This window comes from Bos taurus, chromosome 26, assembly GCF_002263795.3.
Source record: "Bos taurus isolate L1 Dominette 01449 registration number 42190680 breed Hereford chromosome 26, ARS-UCD2.0, whole genome shotgun sequence".
Taxonomy (NCBI): domain Eukaryota; kingdom Metazoa; phylum Chordata; class Mammalia; order Artiodactyla; family Bovidae; genus Bos; species Bos taurus.
This window is the reverse complement of record NC_037353.1, coordinates 35,624,404-35,644,603: the sequence shown is the minus strand read 5'-3', so window position 1 is coordinate 35,644,603 and position 20,200 is coordinate 35,624,404. Positions and strand designations below refer to the sequence as shown.

At 35.2% G+C, this 20,200-nt stretch overlaps 1 protein-coding gene across 8 annotated transcripts in view; it reads right to left on the bottom strand.

Moving 5' to 3' along the window:
- ATRNL1 (attractin like 1) overlaps positions 1-20,200 on the bottom strand; it is an 815,618-nt gene that overhangs the window by 708,441 nt on the left and 86,977 nt on the right. The gene's annotated exons all lie outside the window — the stretch shown is intronic.

Here is a 20,200-nt window from a genome sequence, read left to right as displayed (position 1 = left end):
AGCAACCATATAGAAATCTGTTATTAGTCTTTAAATATCCAATCATATCACACTTGCATCTTCCCTCTAACTTTGTCACCTAAACTTTGGCATTCTAGACAGCTCACTGAAATACTCAAAGCAAGGAACAGAAAATAAAAGTGATGCTTAAAAATTCTTCACATTCACACAATTTTAAGGTAATAAAGAATATACTTCATCAATCATAAAGTCATAAAAGAAGTATCAGAAGGATTTGTTAAAGCCAATTTTACTCAGAGAAAACTAAACATATTTAAAGAAATTTCGGAGTATTCTTGTAACTAATGGGCATTCTTTTAACATTCTTCAACTACTTATTAAAGCTATATATATATATCTGTGTGTACATATATAGCGCCAAATTGAAGGTTTTCATGTTTTTATTCATTCTCTTTTTAATAAAAGATAAAACTACTTCTTATCAAAAAATATTATGACAATAAAGAGGTATATAATGCAACAGTGCATGTTACCTTCTCCCCTAGCCCATTATCCAGAGGTATTTTCCACAAATTGTTACATTCAGAATATTTTGAAACTACAGTTCTGAATATTTAATTACAATAGACAAGACAAATATATATGACTTACATGTACATAGATACCTATAAATATTTATACCAAAAAAATCATGCGATTTTACAACTATATTTTCACTTAACAAAACATCTGGGGCATCTTTTCACATCCCATTTATTACTTTCACTTTCATTAGCTAAATTCTATTGTATTGATGATAACTTATTTAAATAATCCTACACAGTGACTCATTAGTGTTTCAGTTTGTTCTTAAAAACAATAATGCAATAAGCAACCTGGCAATCAGCTATAGCACCATTATCTACAGAGTATATATTATGTCTCAGGGAGTATCTCACTAGTTTATCTGATAATATGAAAGCTTTGAAAGTTTACTATTGCTATCCTCTCTTTAAAACTAAGGAAATTTAGAGTTTAAAAAATTAACACACCAAATGTTTAAAAGTTGGTGTAGACTAATTTCTCCCTCTCCTTCCCACTAACAAACCCAGTAAACAGTCCCAAAGAAAACCGCAGGAGAAATATGAAAGGTGTAAGGAGGAACGCTGACTCTTAGGGCCTCCAAGACTATAGGATGGATGTCTCATTACCTCCGACCCAACAAAAGAAGGCCAGTCAGCCCAGCATTTTCTCAACCCATAACCCAGCAATAAAAAGCATCCTAGATAGGCTTATTCCTTCCACAAATTGAAGAGGAACCCCCATGGATAACCCCAGATGACACTAGGAGCCCAGCAAGAGGGATTCACCAAACACCGCTTACATTAAGCAGACAGGGGAAGAGTTCCACTTTCCCCAAAGGCCTGAGATTGGAAAAGAAGCTCCCACCACAAGATCTTAATGCTAAACCTAAACAGAGTGACTAACCTGCTAAAATAGAAGATATAAGACAGATTCAAAGACTCCCAATATAAAGCCAAAGTGTCCAAGACACTAATAAAAAAAAATCACTTGTCATGTTGGGAACCAGACCATTCAAGTGACACTAACTCTGAGATGTTGAAATTATCTAACAAGAATTTTAAAGCAGCCATGATACAACAAGCAACTACAAGTTCTCTTGAAACAACAAATCTCAGCCAAAAAAAGGGTGAGGAGACAAAGGAAGGAGAGAAGGAAGGGAGGGAGACAAGCAGTGAGGAAAGGAAGGAAGAAAAGAAAATACAGTAACAAATCTGAGTTAACTGGACAGACTCAATCGTAGAGGTGACAGACAGAATCAGTAAACTAGAGGATATAGCAGTAAAATTTACCCAATCTGAACACCAGGGAAAATAAACAAACAAACAAAAAAATCAACAGTCTAAGAAACCTTTGGGACAATAACAATTGGTCCAACATTTGTACCACTGGAATCCCACAAGAAGAGAAAAAAGAGAATGGAGCTGAAAGAGCTATTTTTAAAAATCATGGCTAAAAACATCCAAACTGCGTATAAGACATAATAAATATGCAGACTTCCCTGGCAGCTGAGTACTTAAGACTCAGCTCTTCAATGTTTCCCCTGCAAGTGGTGTGGGCTCAATTTCTGGTCGGGGAACTAAGATCATACATGCCATGTGACACAGTCCAAAAAAAATTTAGTTAAAAAACTAAACTAAAACACTTTGAAATCTGTGGCCCTCTCCTTAAAGAATGGCTTAAGAAAATTCTTCAGACGAATGAAATGATAACATCAGGAAAGAACAACAAATAAAGCAGATTCGTGACTACACACAATAAACTCTCCTCTTTGCGGCTTACAAGTAATATCTGATGAAGGAAACAAAAACTATAATGTCATCTGATACTCACGACAATGATATTTAGAAGTGGGGAAAGTGAGGGATGTAAATGAAAGCAAAGTTTCCACGTTTCACTTGATGTGGTAAAATGTTGATACCAGTAAACAGACAAGTCACTTACGTATATTTTAATACCCAGAGCACTCTCTAAGAAAAGTACACAGAGAAATACACTCACACACACTATAAATAAATCAAGACTGAATTCTAAAACTTGTTAAGTTAACCCATGAGAAACAAGTGAAGAGAAACAGAGGCACAGGAAACAGGAAACAAACAAAAATAATCAAATAGCAGACTTAGGCACTAACATACTGAAGTTACCTTAAATGATCCACTTATGACACTCTTAAAATTGTAAGATTACATAAAGAACAGATGAGTGATTGTCAAGGGTTAGGATGGGAGGGGAAAGGAACAAGGTATTAGAGAGATAATGTTGTTGTTCTTTAGTCACTCAGTTGTATCTCACTCTTTTGCAACCCCAAGGACTGTAGCCCGCCAGGTTCCCCTGTCCATGGGATTCTCCAGACAAGAATACTGGAGTGGGTTGCCATTTCCTTCTCCAGGGAATCCTCCCGACTCAGGGATCGGATCAAACCCACATTTCCGGGGCTGCAAGAGGCTTCTTTACCACTGAACCGTAAGGGAAGTAGGTGTGTTCTAAAAAAGATAATGTGAAGGATTCTTGTGTTGACAGACAGTGCAGTGGTAGCTACATGAGACAATATGCAATAAAACTGCCCAGAACTAAATATACACACACATCTATACACGCTACATACATGCAGATGCAAAGGAGTTCTAATGAAACTCGAGAAATCTGAACATCAGTGGATTGTATCAATGTTAATATCCAGGTTGTGATTCTGTACTATATTTTTGCAAGATGTTTACCACCAAGGAAAACTGCATAAAGGATACACAGGATCACTCTGTTCCTTCTTACAAGTGTATGTGAATTTACAATTTTCTCAAATTAAAATTTAAATGGAAAAAAGTATATCACCCTACTAGCAATGGCAAGTTCATCATGAAATACACTATTGCACTCAGTTCAGTTCAGTTCAGTCACTCAGTCGTGTCCGACTCTTTGCAACCCCATGAACTGCAGCACGCCAGGCCTCCCTGTCCATCACCAACTCCCAGAGTTCACTGAGACTCACGTCCATCGAGTCAGTGATGCCATCCAGCCATCTCATCCTCTGTCATCCGCTTTTCCTCCTGCCCCCAATCCCTCCCAGCATCAGAGTCTTTTCCAATGAGTCAGTTCTTCGCATCAGGTGGCCAAAGTACTGGAGTTTCAGCTTTAGCATCATTCCTTCCAAAGAACACCCAGGACTGATCTCCTTTAGAATGGACTGGTTGGATCTCCTTGCAGTCCAAGGGACTCTCAAGAGTCTTCTCCAACACCATAGTTCAAAAGCATCATTTCTTCGGCACTCAGCTTTCTTCACAGTCCAACTCTCACATCCATACATGACTACTGGAAAAACCATAGCCTTGACTATGGTTTCCTTTGTTGGCAAAGTAATGTCTCTGCTTTTGAATATGCTCTCTAGGTTGGTCATAACTTTCCTTTCAAGGAGTAAGCGTCTTTTAATTTCATGGCTGCAATCATCTGCACTCAAATACTCATTAAATATTTTTTAAAAATTTATTTAAAAGTGTAAGAGCTATGACACAGGTCTGACACCAAAGTGAGTTACTAAATACCCCTGCAGAATCTCTGAAGGTTTAGTCACCAGCAGTTCAAATAAGAAATGGTGATATGGTAGTTCAGATGAAAAATTAAGAAAATAATTTTGTTCAGATATAGGTGATTAACTTGAAATGTAAAATTAATTATGATTACATTCCCATTTTATTTTATTATTTTTGCATTTGGAAATGTGCACATAGTAAAAGATCATTTTTGTCTCAATAAACATTTAAAGTAACAAAATATGTCATTTCAGAAAAAGTATTTGCTTATGATTGATATGTTATTTGCATATGAATGAATTTTGTTTCTAATTCTGTAATGTGCTCTATCACATTCCCAATTTATTAAAAATGAAACACTGATTCATTAAAGAGAAGACAGAGACAATAAATAAACAAATACATGAAGCAACAGAATAATTTTGAAAAAGTAAAAAGCAAAAATGACTTATATATACCAGGAGTTCTTTATCAGGTTATGATGGAAATATTTAGATAGCATTTAACAACCTGCCATAAACAACTTAAAAAGCAGAAGAAAATATTAAAAATGATACTGGATAACAAGCAGCACAGAATTATCGTTTTAAAGAAAAGAGAAACAAGATGAGCCCTGTGATTGCTGAAACATATGCTGAGGGGAAATTTCTTACCACTGAGCAAGAAGGGGGATTTGATTGCAAATAGATTCTGGTGACCCTACCAGGTTGAGAAAACAAAGAGCAGCATTTGAAAAGAACAGTTCTACCTTATCTTTGACAAAGGAGGCAAGAATATACAATGAGAAAAGACAATCTCTTTAACAAGTGGTGCTGGGAAAACTGGTCAACCACTTGTAAAAGAATGAAACTAGAACACTTTCTAACACCATACACAAAAATAAACTCAAAATGGATTAAAGACCTAAATGTAAGACCAGAAACTATAAAACTCTTAGAGGAAAATATAGGCAAACACTCTCTGACATAAATCACAGTAGGATCCTGTACAATCCACCTCCCAGAGTAATGGAAATAAAAGCAAAAGTAAACAAATGGGACCTAATTAAACCTAAAAGCTTTTGCACAATGAAGGAAACCATAGCAAGGTGAAAAGACAGCTTTCAGAATGGGAGAAAATAATAGCAAACAAAGCAACTTACAAAGAATTAATCTCAAAAATATACAAGCAACTCTTGCAGCTCAATTCCAGAAAAATAAATAATCCAATCAAAAACGGGCCTAAGAACTAAACAGACATTTCTCCAAAGAAGACATACAGATGGCTAACAAACACATGAAAAGATGCTCAATATCACTCATTATCAGAGAAATGCAAATCAAAACCACAATGAGGTACCATTTCACGCCAGTCAGAATGGCTGCGATCCAAATGTCTACAAGCAATAAATGCGGGAGAGGGTGTGGAGAAAAGGAACCCTCTTACACTGTTGGTGGGAATGCAAACTAGTACAGCCACTATGGAGAACAGTGTGGAGATTCCTTAAAAAACTGGAAATAGAACTGCCTTATGATCCAGCAATCCCACTGCTGGGCATACACACTGAGGAAGCCAGAAGGGAAAGAGACACATTTACCCCAATGTTCATCACAGCACTGTTTATAATAGCCAGGACATGGAAGCAACCTAGATGTCCATCAGCAGATGAATGGATAAGAAAGCTGTGGTACATATACACAATGGAGTATTATTCAGCCATTAAAAAGAATACATTTGAATCAGTTCTAATGAGGTGGATGAAACTTGGAGCCTATTATACAGAGTGAAGTAAGTCAGAAAGAAAAATACCAATACAGTATACTAACGCATATATACGGAATTTAGAAAGATGGTAACAATTACCCTATATGCAAGACAGCAAAAGAGACACAGATATATAGAACAGTCTTTTGGATTCTGTGGAGAAGGCAAGGGTGGGATGATTTGAGAGAATAGCATTGAAATATGTATATTATCATATGTGAAACAGATCACCAGTCCAGGTTCGATGCATGAGCTCAGGGCTGGTGCACTAGGATGACCCTGAGGGATGAGATGGTGAGAGAGGTGGGAGGGGGATTCAGGATGAGGAACTCATGTATACCCATGGCTGATTCATGTCAATGCATGGCAAAACCACCACAATACTGTAAAGTAATTAGCCTCCAATTAAAATAAAAAGAAAAGAAAAAAGAAAAGAACAGTCCTAACAAGCTAGAATTCATAGGAAATAATACCAGATATGTGGTTTCTACAGAGTGGATGCTCAAGAGATCGGTGGGAATGTTGCAAGTTTTTGCTGAGTACTGATTTGCATGTGCATAAGAGAAAACTACTTAAAGCCATGGAAAGAACCACCAGAAACTAGTAGACTGAACAATTCCTGGATCTCACACAGGGCTGGGAACAATCTGAGCTCCCAGCAGCCACAGAAGATAGACCTCATAGTATAAGAGGCATTAGGTCCTGAAAAGGAAATGTAATATTGGATGTAAAGGAATGAAATACTAGATTACATTAGCCATCAACGAAAAGTTACTCTGGATCCTCTCTAACAGACCTCAGAAGCAATCTCCCAAAATATTTACACTTGAAGCTTAACCCCATGCTAGTACAAAGTCCAACATTCTTTAAAGGAATACAGCAAAGTCCCCAGCAGCCAACAGAGTAAAAACATACAATATTCAAAATGCATTAAAAAATTAACAAGCATAGAGGCCAAAGAAAATACAATCCATAACAAGAAGAAAAACCAATCAAGAGAGACACAGGAATAAAAAAGAAGATAGAATTAAAAGAAGAGAATGCTTCAAAACCTACTGTAAATCCACTCAAATATGTTCAATAGTGTTAGAAAAAATATGAACATGAGATTTAACAAAGCCTCAAAAAGAATCCCTGGAAATGAAAAATACACTGAACAGAATTAACACAAGAGTAAACACTATGGGAAAAGAACAATTAATTTAAAGCACAAAAATAGAAACTATTCAAAATGAAGCATACAAACAAAAACAATGAAAAACAATTAACAGAATATCAGGGACCTGTATAACCATATCAAGTAGCCTAATCTAATATGATAAGAGTTTCAGAAGTATGCCAGTGGCAGACAGAAATAATGACATCTTTACAGATCCTTAAAACCAAGAAGATCAATGATATAAAACAGGGCAAAATAAAATAAACCCATGCCAAGGAACAGCATGAAATGATAAAGATGAACAAGCAGAAGAGCAAAAATAAGAATGCCAGTTGACTCTCAACAGAAACCAAGGGTTAGAAAGGGTTAGAAAGGGTTAGAAACCAAGGAAGGGGGAAGATAAGGAAGTTACACTTTTGAATTAATGAGAAGCACTCTATACTAAAAAGTGACTATCAAAGTAGAAATCTATATCCCACAAAATATTTTCCAAAAGTGAAAGTAAGTAAAATCTTTTTTGACAAAGGAAAAAAAAGAAGAGAGGATATATCATTGAAGACTTGCCCTATAAAAAATAACCCAAAAAGTTCTTTAAAGTGAATAAAAATTACTCTTGAAACTAGACAGAATCTGGATTTCTATAGATGAATGATTTCTATAGATGAATGATCAACCATAGAAATGGTTGATATATGAGTAAATACTCAAGGTGTCATTTCTCATTTTCCCTCCCAGTAAATGATGATTAACTGTCCAAACTAAAAACTATAACAATGTATTATGCTCTCCATAGCATACAAGATATGATATAAGCACAAAGGAAAAAAGAGGGAAATGCAGGAATACTATTCTGAGCTTCTGACACTATGTGTAAAGTGGTAGAACACTACTTAAAAGTAGAATCTGATAAGCTAATATACATATTATAAACCCTAGAGTACCCTTTATAAAAATAAAAATTTAAAGTATTCTGCTGCTGCTGCTAAGTCGCTTCAGTCGTGTCTGACTCTGTGCGACCCCAGAGACTGCAGCCCACCAGGCTCCCCTGTCCCTGGGATTTTCCAGGCAAGAGTACTGGAGTGGGTTGCCATTGCCTTCTCTGATTTTAAAGTATAGTTAACAAATTAATGGCCCTACAGATTCAAGGAGCTGAGAAAACCACAAACAGGATAAATTTCGTGAAATCCATATCACAATGCAACTGCTGAAAACTAAAAGCGCAGAAAACATTTCAGAAGCAGCTACAGAAAAAGTAAAAAAACCTATAGGGGAACAACAGCTCAAATGACACAGACTTTATCCTAAGAAACTATGAAGGACAGAAGGAAGTAGCCTTGTTGTTCAAGCACCAAGTCCTTGTTGATTCTGTGACCCCATGAACTGCAGCATGTCAGGTTTCCCTATCCTTCACCATCTCCTTGAGTTTGCGCAAACTCACGTCCACTGAGTCACAGTACCATCCATCTTATCCTCTGTCACCCCCTTCTCCTCCTGCCCTCAATCATTCCTAGCATCAAGGTCTTTTCCAGTATTGGAGCTTTAGCTTCAGCATCAGTCCTTCCAAAGAAATATTCTGGATTGATTTCCTTTAGGATTGACTGGTATGATTTCCTTGCTGTCCAAGGGGTTCCCAAGAGTCTTATCCTGCACCAGAATTCAAAAGCATCAATTCTTCAGGGCTCAGCCTTCTTTATGGGCCAACCCTCACATCCATACTTGACTACAGGAAAAATCATAGGTTTAACTATATGGACTTTAGTCGGTGAAGTGATGTCTCTGCTTTTTAACACACTACCTAGGTTTGTTATAGCTTTTCTTCCAAGGAGCAAGCAGGTTTTAATTTCGTGGCTGAGTCACTGTCAGCAGTGATTTTGGAGCCCAAGAAAATGAAATCTGTCACTGTTAACTTTTTCATCTATTTGCCATGAAGTGATGGGATCAGATGCCGTGATCTTTGTTTTTTGATGTTGAGTTTTAAGCCAGCTTTTTCACTCTCCACTTTCACCTTTATCAAGAAGCTCTTTAGTTCCTCTTTGCTTTCTGCCATAAGGGTGGTATCATCTACATATCTGAGGTTATTGATATTTCTCCCAGAAACCCTGATTCTAGCTTGGGATTCATCCAGCCTGGCATTTTGTGTGATGTTCTCTGCATATAAGTTAAAAAAGCAAGGTGACAATATCTCCTTTGATGTACTCCTTTCCCAATTTGGAACCAGTCCGTTGTTCCATGTCTAGTACTAACAGTTGCTTCTTGTCCTGCATGCGGGTTTCTCAGGAGCCACGTAAGGTCATGGGGATTCCCATCTCTTTAATAATTTTCCATAGTTTGTTGTGATCCACACAATCAAAGGCTTTAGCATAGTCAATGAAGGAAAAGTAGATGCTTTTTTGTAATTCTCTTGCTTTTTCTATGATCCAGCATACGTTGGATCATATATCATTTCTATGATCAGCATATGTTGGTAATTTGATCTCTAGTTCTTCTGCCTTTTCTAAATCCAGCTTGAACATCTGGAAAGTCTCGGTTCACAAACTGCTGAAGCCTACCTTAAAGGATTTTGAATATTACCTTGCTGGCATGTAAAATGAATACAACTGTGTGGTAGTTTGAATATTCTTTGTCATTGCCCTTTCTTGGGATGGGAATGAAAAATGACCTTTTCCAGTCCTGTGGCCACTGCTGAGTTTTCCAGATTTGCTAACATACTGAGTGCAGCACTTTAACAGCACCATCTTTTAGGATCTGAAATAGTTCAGCTGGAATTCCATAACCTAAGTTAATTCCATCAACTAAGTCCGTGCACTACAATTACTAAATCTGTGTGCTCTGGAGCCTATGCCCTATAACAAGAGAGACCACCATGTTGAGAAGCCTACACAGCACAACTAGAGAAGTGGTCCCTGCTTTTCACAAGTAGAGAAAGCCTGGGGGCAGCAATGACAAATCAGTAAATGAAAAAACAAAGGAAAATGTTAATTTAAGAAAATTAATTAACTAACTTTTAAAAAATTAAAAATAAATGAGTAAAGCAAAAACCAGTAGAAGTTAAAAATGAAATAGATACATCCACAATCATAACTGGAAATTTCTACACTGTTCTTTCAAGAACTAAAGAAAGTATTAAACAAAATCCCAGTAAAGATGCAGAAGACTTGAATCATTTTATCAACCATAATATAACCAACAACAGCAGAAGATGTATCTTTTCAAATTCACATTTAACATTCACAAAGGTAGACCATATTCTGGATCAGAATATAAGACTCAAGAAAAAATTTAACTGTAAAATATATAGTCTCTGACAATAGTAGAATTAAACCAGAAATAAAGGCAAGAAAGATATCAGAAAAATCTTCATATAAATATATAAATCAAACAAAATACCACTAAACAACCCAGGAGCCAAAGAAAAGAACCACACACAAAAAAGCAGGAAACATTTTGAACTAAATAGAAACAAGAAAGAAGCAGCCTCTTTCAAAGCGTATGTGATACAGCTAGAGCAGTACTTACAGCGGTCATTCTCAACAGTGGTTCCCGGAAGCAACTGGCATTACCTGGAAACTTTCTAAAAATGCACATTCCCTAGCAACAATCCTAACATAATGAATAAGAAAATCAGAGTTTAGGGCATAGTGATTTATTTTAACAACCCGCCAGGTGGTTCCTAGGTATGAAGTTTGAGAACTACTGACTTGGAAATTCATAACAATACTTTTTTTTAAAAGAAGAAAGATCTCAATCTCAATTCAATGATCTGTTCTTTCACCTTAAGAAATCAGAAAAACAAGGGCAAATAAAACTCAAAGAAGAAAATAAATGTAACAAAAAAGCATTAATCAATATGATAGAAAACAGGAAACAAACGCTGGTTATTTGAAAAAGTCAATAAATTGATTAACCTACTAATCTCTAGTCAGACAGACCAGAAAAATAAGACACAGATATTCTTATCAGACATAAGAGGAAATATCACTACAGATTTTACAAGTATTAAAAAGAATAATAGGGAATATAATGAACAGCTTCATGCCAATAAGTTTAACATCTTAAATGACACAGACAAGTTTCTTAAGAACCCAGACTACCAAATGTCATTCAAAAAGAAATTGATCATTTGAATATCGCTAACATTTATTAAATAAAATAAATGCCATAGTCAAAATCTTTCCTACAAAGAAAGTTTCTGGGCCAAATAGTTGCACTGGTGAACCCAACATTTAAGAAAGAAGTAATACCAACTCTACACAAACTCTTACAGAAAATAGAATAGGACAAAATATTTCTCAAATCATTTGACCGTTACCCAGATTATAAAAGCAAAGACATTACAAGAAAAGAAAACAATAGTCCAAGATCTCTTGTGAGCATAAACATAAAAACCCTTAACAACATTTTTGCAAATCAATTATAGCAATGTATGAAAGGAATAATACATTGTGGCCAAGCAGAGTTTATCCAAAATGCAATAGTAGCTTAATATCTAAAAATCAATGTCATTCACCACACTAAGAAATCAAGAAAAGAAATAAAAGAAATAAAAAAACAAACGATCTTCTCAATAGATACAGAAAATTATTTGACAAAATTTAACATTATTCATGAAAATGACTCAGCAAACCAGGAATAAAAGTGAATTTCCTTTATAGCTTATGGGAACACACTTGTATCCAACTGGTGTGTGAAAATTGTATAAATCTTAATTATGTTGAATTGGTTCACAGTGCTTTTCAGGTCTACTATATCCTTCTACTTCTCTGTATATTCATTCTATAATTTGTGAGAGTTTGATATTGAAACTCCAACTAAAAATTTATCTACTTTAAAAAAGTGAATTTCCTCTACCTGATAAAAGCATCCCCCAAAAAACACATCACTAATATAGTAACAGTAATTAAAAGACTGGAGCTTTCTTTACTAAAATTTTTAAAAAGGCAGAAGTGTCTGCTAGCACTACCTCTACTCAGTATTGTACCAGAGATTCCAGCAGTACAAAGAAATTAATAAAATGTATATAGAGTGAAAAGGAAGATGAATATTTATTAGCCTGAGCATAATACATGATGATCTGTGTACAAAACAAGAAAGAATCTACCTAAAAACTACAAGGAATAATAAGTGTTTTTAGCAAAGTTGCAGGGTGCCAAATGCTGAAGTTAGAAGACTCAATATTGTTAAATGCTCAATTTTCCCCAATATAGATGAAATATACCTCCAATTAAAATTCCTACATACTTTTCCTTAAGAAACTAACCAACTGAGTCTAAATTTTAAATGGAAATGTGAAGGATCTAGAGTAGGCCAAAATTTTTTAAAACAAAACAAACAAAAAATGATGGGAAGACAGTCACTGCCTGATTTCAAAGCTATAGTAATCAGTAGAGTGTGATGTTAAACATAATACATCAAAGAACCAGAATAGAATCCAAAGGTTGACTCACACATATATTGTTAATTGACTCTTCAATATATCTACCAAGGTAATTCAATAGGGAAAGAAAAATCTTTTCAACCAAAGAACAATTGTATATTCTATAAAAACCACAGCCCTTACTCCACGCCACATATGAAATTTAACTCAAAGAGAAGACACATCAGAGGATGAGAGCCAAAACTAAATATCTAGTAAAACACGTAAGAGAAAAACTTTTGTGACCTTGGACTTGACAAAAGATTTGTTAGGTAGAACACATTGATAAATTGTATGTCATCCAAATTTAAAAGCTCTGCTTTTTAAAAGGCACTGTAAAAATGAAAAGGTATGCCACAACTGCAAGAAAGAATCTGCAAAATATACATCAGAGAAAGGACTAATGTCCATAACATATTTTTTTAAAATCTCCTAAAATTCCATAATAAGGAGTCAAACAACCCAATTTTTAAAATGGACAAAAAGTATGAACAGACATTTTACCAAGGAATATATAAACAGCAAATATTGAAATAAAAAGACATTCAGTAACATTAATCATCAGGTAAATGCAAATAAAAAACTATAAGATATCCCTACAATTCCAGAATAGCTAGAATTAAAAAAAAACTAACACTACCAAGTGTTGGTGGGGATGAGAAGTCACTGGAACTTTTGCTGGTAGGTTGCAGATGTTAGTATCACTTTGGTAAATAGTATAGAAGTATCTTATAAAGTTAAACACATAACTGCAAATAAGCCAGCAAGAATCATGAGAGATTGATTGTACAGGGGCATGTACTCATACTTTTTGGAGTAATGGAAATGTTTTATATCTTGATTCAGGTGGCACTTATACAACTATATCAATTTGTTAAAGTTCATCAACCTGCTCTCTGAAAACTAGTATTTTTATGCACACACACACACACACACACACACATGCACAACACACATACATATGTACTGGTGACAAGTAAATCTGCTTTACTCAGGCTCCCTCAACTTAGTATAGTGCTTGGCCAAAGATTTCAGAACTATCCTTGACTCCTTTTCCTCACATTTTACATAATCTCTCAGTGATTCCTAAGTAGTGATCTAAGATAAAGATCAAGAATGTTAAAAGATCAATATACAATAATAAAGCTTCAAAATATGTAAAGTAAAAACTGAAAGAATCATACAGAGAAATCTACAAAATCAACAGCATCATGGAAAATGTAATGTACCCTTCCCAGTGACTGACAGCACAGTTAAAATGTCAGTAAAGATCTACAAGATTTAAATAACACGAGTACTTAAATTTAATAAACAACTGCATTAAGCCATTTTGGAAAAAAGTTTTGAAACTTTCTTAAAAAAATTAAAGATATGTTTTCCTCCTGACCCAGCATCCTTAGTTAATCAAACAAGAGAAACAAAACCACATCTACAAGTTGATTTGTATATTATGTGCATTGCAATTGTATTCACAACAGTCCAAAACTGGAAAGAGCCCAGGCCCTGAAGAAGGGAAAGGCTACCCACTTGAGCATTCTGGCCTGGAGAATTTCATGGACTGTATAGTCCATGGGGTCACAAAGAGTTGGACACAACTGAGCAACTTTCACTTTCACTTTCATTCATCAGTAGGAGAATGAACAAAGAAAATGCCATGTATTCATCCATTGGAAAAGAACTCAACAATAATAAGGAACAAATTACTAATAAATACAACATGTATAAGTCTCAAAAGCAGCATGATGAGTGAACGAAGCCTTATTTTGAAAGAGATGCATAATGTGTGATTACATTTATATGGAATTTCAGAACAAGCAAAACTATTTGATGATGAAAAAAATCAGGAAGCAGGACAGGTGTCAACTGTGAAGGATCATGAGAGAACTTTTACAAGTAATGGTCAACATCCTATATCTTGATATAAGTTTGGGTTACAGATGTATGTTTTGTCAAAACTCAGTGCACAGAATTTATGCATTTCACTATACGTAACTTTTGAAATTAAAAGATGCTCTCTCCTTGGAAGAAAAGCTAACCAACCTAGACAGCATATTAAAAAGCAGAAACATTACTTTGCCAACAAAGGTCCATCTAGTCAAAGCTATGGTTTTTCCAGTAGTCATGTATGGATGTGAGAGTTGGACTGTGAAGAAAGCTGAGCACTGAAGAATTGATGCTTTTGAACTGTGGTGTTGGAGAAGACTCTTGATAATCCCTTGGACTGCAAGGAGATCCAATCAGTCCATCCTAAAGGAAATCAGTCCTGAATATTCATTAGAAAGACTGATGCTGAAGCTGAAACTCCAATACTTTGGCCACCTGATGTGAATACTTGATTCATTGGAAAAGACCCTGATGCTGGGAAAGATTGAAGATGGAAGGTGAAGGGGATGACAGAGAATCAGATGGTTGGATGGCATCACGAACTCAATGGACCTGAGTTCGAGTAAGCTCTGGGGGTTGGTGATGGACAGGGAAGCCTGGCACACTGCAGTCCATGGGGTCACAAGGAGTCGGACCCAACTGAGCAACTGAACTGAACTGATATGTAACTTTTACATTAAAAATGTAAGCAGAGAACTCAAGTTAATAACAGACATGGTATTATCTTTAGAGTGTACTGATGTTTCCAACAGTCTTTAAAAGGCAACAACAACAAAAACACTGACAGATGGATGAGAGATACATTGGTAACTGAAAAAGCAAAAGATTAACTGTAGAATGTAGGTAGCATGTCTATGAGAATTCAATGCACAATTCTTTCAACTTACATGTCTTTCTGAAATATTTCATAATTTTGAGGGGAATTCCATAGGATATGTTCCGTGGTCATAACTACCTAGATATTAGTAATAAAACATAAATAACTAGAAAACCCGTGTTTGAAATTTTTCAACTGCACTACTAAATAATCCATGAGTGAAAGAACAAATGACTATGGAATTTTAAACACACTTTGAGCTAAAAAATACTTAAAATACTAGATACCAAATCATACAGGATACAACTATAGCCATGTTTAACATTGTTTATGTTACAGCTTTAAAGGCATATATTTTTAAAAATGCAATGCATAAAACCTGAAAAATAATGAGTTAAGCAACAATATAAAATGGAAAAAGCATAACAAATCAAAATATGTTAAAAGGAGATCATAATAAAAATAAGAATTAATGAAACTGATAAATAAATATATTAAAAATCAATAACTCCAAAAATTAGTACTCTGAAAAATATTAAGATTTATAATCTTCTGGAGAATCTGATCAAGACAAAAGTAAGAAGGCCCAGGCAGCCAATATTAGGCATATAAAAGGGGATATGACTATAAACTAGGGTTTTCTAGGTGGCTCAGTAATAAAAGAATCCACCTGCCAATACAGGAGACACAGGAGACGTGGGTTCGATCCCTGGGTTGGGAAAGATCCCCTGGAGGAGGATATGGCAACCCAGTCCAGTATTCTTGCCTGGAAAAAAAATGCCATGGACAGAGAAGCCTGGGGGGGCTACAGTTCATGGGGTCACAAAGAGTCGGACCTGACTGAGCACATGCACATATGGCTACAAACTATTTTAGACTTCACTAAAAGCATTTATGAAAAACTTTAGATCAATACATCGGAAATTTTTAGATAAAATGAATACATTCTGAAAATAAAATCAAATTACCAAATCTGACAAGAGAGAAAAAACCTGAGTAGTCTTACTATCAGATAACTTGAATTTATCATTTTAAAATCTTGCCAGAAAGAGAACAGATGACTTACACCAAGCATTTCCAGGAAAAGTAGTAATAAAAAGACTTGCAGACAATGGAAAAAAGAATTATATTGCCTAGCGAAACAGAAACTGTTTCTCAAAAAGTTATCTGTAGAAGAGATTATGACTTTACTCCAAAACCCCTAGAAGTTTTTTGTGATGCTCAAAAAAAAGAGTTAATTTTTAAAACCAGTAAGTATCCAGTTGGTATGCAGATTTCTAATTATCTTTTAAGTTTCTTTTCTTTTTTTTTTTGGAAGTTTGTTGAAATCTGGATTTAATGAGATCTACACATTGCAGTTGCCTGATGTGATTTTTGAACCTCTTTAATCTATATATTCTGTATCCCCTTGTTTTTATTGCCAACAGTTTGCTCCTCAACATTGTTTGTCAGTGCCTAGGATGAAGGCATAGAAGTAGTACTTATTAAATGACCACTGACCCAGTAAAAGGAGGAATTAATTAAATCTTTAAATACAAGAATTATGAATCAAAAGCAATGATGAGCTGAAACTATTTTAACAATGTATTAATAGGTCAAGCCTTTCACTGAGAGTACAACATTCAGTTGATAACTATAGGATAAAGTACCTTACTTCCCAGAAGTTACATAAAAAACAAAAATCGATGAACTATGGTAAAGAATCTGCCTGCAATTCAGGAGCCACAGGAGATGCAGGTTCGATCCCTGGGTTGGAAAGATCCCCTGGAGGAGGAAGTGGCAACCCACTCCAGTATTCTTGCCTGGAGAGTCTCATGGACAGAGGAGCCCGGCGGGCTACAGTCCATGGGATCGCAAAGAGTTGGATACAACTGAACCAACTTTGTTGGTTTGTTGGTTGTTGGTACACAAAGTTTTCTTCTTTGTAGGCCAGCTACAAAATCAACATAATAATATTAGTATAAAACATAAATTTCAGTTGCAATAAAATATTAATAAAAATATGTCCAGAACAAGTGAAAGCAATGATCTCACATTAGGGAACACATCATTAAGCTCTGATAAGTTTGAATAGGTCAAAATAGTAGTTTGTCCAGAGAGTATGATAAAGACAAAAAAGGGTCAACTAAGATCGTGTGTATCTTATATTTCTACAATCCTAATTTTTCATTTAGTAGCTGTGTGATCACCGGCCAGTTAGGGGAGACATCTAAGCCTCAGTTCCCTTATCTGAAAAATGGGTAAAAAGAGCACAAATTTGCTTGTTCATGTTGAGGACTAAACGAGTCAATACTTGTCAAGTGTTAACACTAACACCGAGCACAGAGTAACACTTGCTGTTATTATTATTGGAAAATATTCTTGAAATCATTAATATGTGTTAACGTAAGACTATCAAAAAGATGTAAGTGGAAAGCTTGTTATGTGAAGACTGAAGGAACAAAGGATGTTTATCTAAAGCATGGAAAATAGTAAGTTGAAACTAAGATATCTTGAAATATTTGTAGGGCCAATATGTGGATGAGTGATTACCTTGCCCAGGTACAGTTCTATATAGTTATGGAAATCTAAGTACAAATTATAAGAAATGCATATTTCTTCTAAATAAAAATTTTAATACATAAAATAGTAGGATGGCTGTCTTTTAAGGGACTGATACTTCCATCAATGAAAGAATGTTAAGCAGAGACAAAAAGACCAGAGTCTTCTGAATCCTGAATGCACATCTATTAAAACATTTCAATATAACCAATGCATATTTTCAAATTTGCGTATAATATTTATATGGCTTATAAACAGTTTTAAAAGAATATAGAATAATTCCACTTATCAAAACTAAAGGTGCTTTTTACTGTGGTACTTTGGGAAACATTTAGTAAATATAAAAACATATACCATCTTAACAGTAGTCTTTGTCACACAAACCTAGCAATTTATTAAATATTTTATTTATTACATTGCAACTATTTCACTTTATCTAATTAGTTCTCCAAGTTCTTTACAACTGAAACCACACATCAAAGTGAGTGAGTGAAAGTCACTTAGTCGTGTCCGACTCTTTGTGACCCCATGGACTGCATCCCATCAGGCTCCTCTGTCCATGAGATCCTCCAGGCAAGGATACTGGAGTGGGTTGCCATTTCCTTCTCCAGGGGATCTTCCCAACCCAAGGATCAAACCCGGGTCTCCTCCATTACAGGCAGATTCTTGTATTGTCTGAGTCACCAGGGAAGCCCCATACAGCAAATGCCAAACCTAATTTATGCACCATTAAAATTTGTCTTCTATGATTCCTATGACTGGATTATTTTTAGAGGGAGATTACATATATTAAAAATTTCTAATTTTCACCGCCTAATATTGTGTTCTGTAGGTCTATATTTCCAAGTAGCCAGTGCGCTGAAAGCAATGTTCAATCTACACTTGAAATTCACCACAGAATTTTGAAAAAAAAAATGTGATGTTAAAAGTGAAGAGACGAGAAAGCCATATAGTATCACAATTCCTATAGAAAAAAAAATTACCATGCTAAGAACACCATATCTAATGGTTTTTAAATCAAAAGAAAAAATGCAAAGTAAAATGACATTAATAATGGCTTCCCAACTATATCTCCAAATCCTCATGGCATGTAATATAGCACAGCAAAACATTAATATTATACTAACGTTGAGACTCACATTGAGAGTCTTAGAAAGTGTATAATGTACTGCTAACCTAAAATGAAATAAATTTCTCTCAGGACTAACCCAGAAGAGCTTTATGACCCAACTGAGTAAAACCACGCACATAATTCCCCTTTGAGATTTATAGATTCTCTAAAATTCCTGTAATTCTAAGTGCAGCAAAAAGGACAAACTGACATTCCCCTCACTGCCAGAGCAAGTTCACAAGTTCAAGTATGTATCCTATGTAACCCAAATGAAAACAGAGTCTATTTCCTCTCATCTATTTCAGCACTTCATTTAGATACAATTTCAAAGATACAAACAAGTTGTAAGAATAGTCAAAGGAATTTCATATACTCATTACTCAGATTCACTAATGGCTAATATTCTGCCCATTTTATCGTTAGTTCCCTCTCTCCATCTCTCACACGAACATGTGAGCACGCATGTGTGCAAGGGTGTAGACATACTCACATACACACACACACACACACACACACAAAAGCAGGCATGATCATTCCTATTACACTTAAATATTTGGTGTATATCTTAAGAATGAAAACTTTTTTTTTACAAAACAATATTATAGTTATCCACATAAAGGAGGTTAACATTTATATACTGTTTAATAAAACACATATATTTCAATCTATGAATTCAAGTTCTCCCAGTGTACAATTCAGTCTTTTATCACTTAACTGCATTCAATTGTCATGTTTCTTTAGCGTTCTTTAATCTGGAACAATTTCCAGCCTTATCTTCTCTCTCATGACATTGACACTCTTGAGGAATAGCTTTCCTCATTTGAAGATTATACAATATGGCCTCATGATCGGATTCAGGTATTAATTCTTAGAATACTGTAAGCCAAAGGTCAGCAACCTATGTTCCATGGGCCAAATCTAGCCGGCCACTCATTTTCATAAACAAAATGTACTGGCACACCGATATATCCATTCATTTACATACTATCCATGGCTTGCTTTCAAACTTCAATGGAAGAATTGAGTAAATCAGAGACTGTATGATCAACAAAGCCTAAAATATTTACTATGTAAGTTTTTACAGAAAAAGTTTACAGAACTCAGCTCTAAGTAATGTTTCTTTTAGCAGGTACCATATCCAGAGGCACATAATGTCCAATTTCCCATGGTTTGTAATGTTAATTTTCATCGCCTGACAAGGTTCTAATGGATTTTTACAGTACATAGTTACTATTTTTCCCCCGAACCCAATGAACAATCTGTGGGAAAGACATCTAAATATCACGCACATTAAAAATTTGTTCCCACCCCCACAGATTTGGAATTCCATTGCTGATTCTTTTCCTAAATTTTCACCGTGACTGTCACAAAAAAAAAATGATTTTTCAACTTTAGCAATGTCAGTCAGCATTCCGTGTAGGAAAGAGGCATCCCTTCTCCTCTATTTGTATCTGTCAGTTTGTGTAGGTTCATGAATTCCTGT